The sequence below is a fragment of the Callospermophilus lateralis genome, chromosome 13, assembly GCF_048772815.1.
Source record: "Callospermophilus lateralis isolate mCalLat2 chromosome 13, mCalLat2.hap1, whole genome shotgun sequence".
Classification (NCBI taxonomy): domain Eukaryota; kingdom Metazoa; phylum Chordata; class Mammalia; order Rodentia; family Sciuridae; genus Callospermophilus; species Callospermophilus lateralis.
The window spans coordinates 52426258-52430368 of NC_135317.1; the positions used below are offsets into that span (position 1 = coordinate 52426258).

The 4111-nt window shown below is 39.6% G+C and overlaps 1 pseudogene; it reads left to right on the forward strand.

Annotated features, from left to right (window-relative positions):
• Positions 1 to 789: 789 nt before the first annotated feature.
• Positions 790 to 1152, forward strand: LOC143379612 (large ribosomal subunit protein eL22 pseudogene; annotated as a pseudogene).
• The last annotated feature ends 2959 nt before the right edge of the window (positions 1153 to 4111 follow it).

Genomic DNA, 4111 nt, shown 5'->3' on the forward strand with positions numbered 1-4111 from the left:
TATATTTCCATACTGTTTCTTTTGCTCTGGCTAATGCAGAAGAAAAAGGATGATGTAATAAGGGTGGGCAGATTTTTTTCCATCTTCTTAACACCATTATCTATTTTTCTTTCTCAGTAGATTAAAGCAGGGTGGAGAATTACAAAACCTAGTAATGCTACTTAAAGCAAAGGTGGCAATCATTTTTACTCTTGCCAGAAGGGAGGACTTTTTTCTGCTTGATGTGAGCAAATCCATTATCAGTGCTTTCAATTTCAGGCTTTCCAAATTTAGGTTCACTTGGGACCTGGAAGACTACTATGATTGAGAATGGGTTCTTTATTCATAGTTTCTTAAAACACAAAAACAGAAATCAAGAATCTTAGAGAGAACAGCAAAATGATTTTGATGTTTACATAGGTAGTTAACATGCGGTTGCTTTTCTTGTCTAAAATTCAGTTAGACTTTCATTGGACAAGGAAGGACTATTTTTAATATCATCTCATTGTCAGAAATGTAATTAGTGGTGGCACATGCCAGTAGTCCTAATGATTTCAGAGGCTGAAGTAGAAGCATCACCAGTTTGAGGCCAGCCTCGGCAACTTAACGAGACCGTCAGTAACACAGGGAGACCCAGTCTCAAAATATAAAGGTTTGGGGATATAGCTCAGTAGTAGAGTGGTTAAACCCCCCAGTACCAAATAAATAGGTAAGGAACAAAGAAAGAAGAAAGAAAAAAAGAAATGTGATTAGCAAATAAAAATATTTAGAAGGCAGATGCCCACCTCCCTTTCTGTCTCTACTGTAGCCATGGAGGCTGTGAAAAAGCTTGTTGTGAAGGGGGGCAAAAAAAAATCAGGATCTCAAGTGGACCCTTGACTGCACTACCTTACAGAAGACAGAATCATGAACATTGCCAATTTCAGCAGTTTCTACAAGAGAGAATCAAAGGGAACAAAAAGTTGGGAATTTTGGTAGAGGAATAAGAGCAAAATTACTGTAACATCTGAGGTGCTTTTTCCCCAAAGATATTGGAATTATCTCACCAAAAATTATTTGAAGAAGAATAATCTATGTGACTGATTACGCATAGTCATTAACAGCAAAGAGAGTTACAAATGACGTTACTTCCAGATTAGCCAGGATAAAGAAGAGGAAGAGGAGCAGGATTAAAATTCTTTTATCTATAATATTTTGTATGAGTTTTTGAGTAAAATTTGGAAATCACATATATACATGTATATGTGTATCTATTTAAAAGATGTATGTGTATATATAATATATGTAGTATATATATTCCCCCTCAGGTTGTGGAGAGTCCAACAGGCTTAACTGTGGGTGATTTTGGAGGACTGAGTCCTGAAAGATGACTCCCCTGACTTACTAAGCCCAAGAAACAAGAAACCGGCATACCCAGACAAATCCTCTGAGTAGCTAGCACCCACACCTGACCCCAGCCACTCTAGCTCCCTGAATGATTGCTCTCAAGAAGATGTTATAAAAAGACAGAGGAGCAGAAAACCCATGATATGCCCAACTGTATATCAACTCAAACATGTTTCTACATAAGAGGTCAAGAAGATGGGCAAATTGTCCTACCGATTCTTCCACCTACGAGCTTCAACTTGCACCAGTGACACTCTCCAGGATGTACCTGAGCCAAAATAAAGCATACCATGCTGGACACAGATAGTAAGAGAGAACATTAATGGCCCTTCCTTGGCCATACTATCCCTCTAACCATCGTGCCTGGACCTCAACTGCTATTTTATCCCAGGCACTGCACATTCTTCACATTCTTCTGCCTCTTCAACTTCATTAAACACTGTATGGCCCACTGCCCCCTGACCCCACCAATTCAATTACTGATTCTACAAACTCCCCCCCCCCCAAAAAAAAAAAAACACATTTGACTTTCCTCCTTTCCGTGACTTCTGATTTCTCTTGGCAACTGTATTAGTCAAATTTTCATTACTATTAGATAATCAACTTATAAAGATAAAAGGTTTATATTGGAGGCTCATGTTTTGGAGATCCCAGTCCATGTTCAGCTGACTCCATTGTCTGGATTTGTAGTGAGGCAGCAGGAGTATGTGGTGGAACAAAGCCATTCACCTTATGGTCCAGAAGAAGAGAATGAGTGAGGCAAGGCCAGGGTCTAACATCCCTTTTAAGGTCACTCAGTGACCTAAAGATCTCCCACTTAACCCCACCTCTTAAAGGTTCCACCACCTCCAAACAGTGTCACCTTGGGACCAAACCTTAACATAGGCTTTTGGAGGACACTTGAGATCCAAAATATAGCAGTGATAAAGCCAAAATTTATTAAAATTTGTTCATAACATTTATTTTAGTCAACTTCAAATGACTAAATAAGTAAAGCTTTTTTTTCTATGCCTGGAAATTGAAAGTCAGAGCTCAGGGAAGTCATCTGGAACTAGGTTTCTTCTGGCTACTTGTTTTTCCATGATTAGCATGTGGCTTCTTCTTAATGATCTGCAAATGACTCTTCTAGCTCCAGACATTGAGTCTTAATGCCAGTCAAAAACAGAGTAGAGAAGAAGGAAAAGGGCAAATAATAAAGGCAAGATGTCTCCATCTTTCTGTTTATTTTATTTCAGTAAAGCAAAAGCTCCGGATTCCTGCCTATAGATTTATACTTATACCTCATTGATGAGATCGGCTTTTTGGCCATTTCCAGCTACAAGAAAGTCTGGGAAGGTGATTGGTAAGTGGGCACAACTAAATGAGAAGGGGAGAGAGTAGACAGTGAGCTATGTCTGTCACACTCAATACTGTTGGCCATGCAACATTCATACGCACCCTTCTTTTCAAAGGGGAACAACAGCTCCAGTCCCAAATGGCAACAAACCCAAACCTAATTTAGTTGCTTCATTGAACTCTTCAGGGTCTCCCAGAGCAGACCTGTCATTAGACCTAGATGGGACTTCACATAGACCAAACGATTGCTTAACAGAAAGACAAATTCTCTTTTCAAGCACACTCAATATTGAGTGGTTTTTTTTTTAAAGGAGCAGGATAAGTAAAATATTAACTCCAGCAATAATTAGGTTATGGTTTGAGAGTGTCCTCTATGGCTTCATGTATTGAAATATAATCACCTTCACAAGGCATTAAGGGAGAGAAAAATTCATTTTTGTTGTTTAGAAGTGGGACTTTTGGGAGGACATTAGGACTAGATAAAGCCATCAGGGTGAAGTCCCTGTGATTGAATGCTGGTGGCTTTATAAGAAGAGGGACAGAAAGCAAAAGAGACACACATGTGTGCTCCCTGTGCCTTGCCACATGATACCCTACTCCACCTCAGGACTTGGCCAGCAAGAAGGCCATCTTCAGATGTGGGCCCTTGAATCTCCAGCTCTGAGCTAAGTCATCTCTTTTATTTGCAAAGTCACTCAGCCTCCAGTATTTTGTCATACATAATGCCAAAGGGCCTATTATTACTTCTATTCAGAAGGAACAACAGTGAAAGAGACAGTGCCAGAATAAATACTGAACACTGCTTGGCAGGGAAACCCAGGGATTCCTGGGCTGTGTCACCAGGAGCTGTCCCTTGGTTATTCGCTCCAGTGTCCTCAGGCCCTGGTCTATGGGATACTATGCCTTGACCACATATGAAGCAGATATTGTAGAAGATCATTTTCTTTGGGAGCCACGAGTATTTTTGGCTCACTTTCTACTATTTTATTTTTTTATACCTTTATTTTATTTATATATTTTTATGTGGTGCTGAGGATCAAACCCAGGGCCTCGCACATGCTAGGTGAGCACTTTACCGCTAAGCCACAACCCCAGCCCACTTTCTATTATTTTAAATAAAATAGGGAGGTTTAACAATTACTGGTTCTTATTAGCCTTTGGCAGTACCATTTCCCTAAAATTTTACAGAATTTCCAATCTTGGAATAATTGCTCTTGGTCAATTAATTCCATGGTGAACAGCCACAGGCAAAGATCTCATCTAGACATGATATTAAACACAGAGATTCCTTTCACTTATCTGCTGATCTCTGGCCTTTGTCCAGTCCTCTATTTTACACCTTACTGGCTAATGTCTTGAGGTCATTTAAAAATAAGGATGGGGATATGTCAATGTAATGCAAATTTGTACC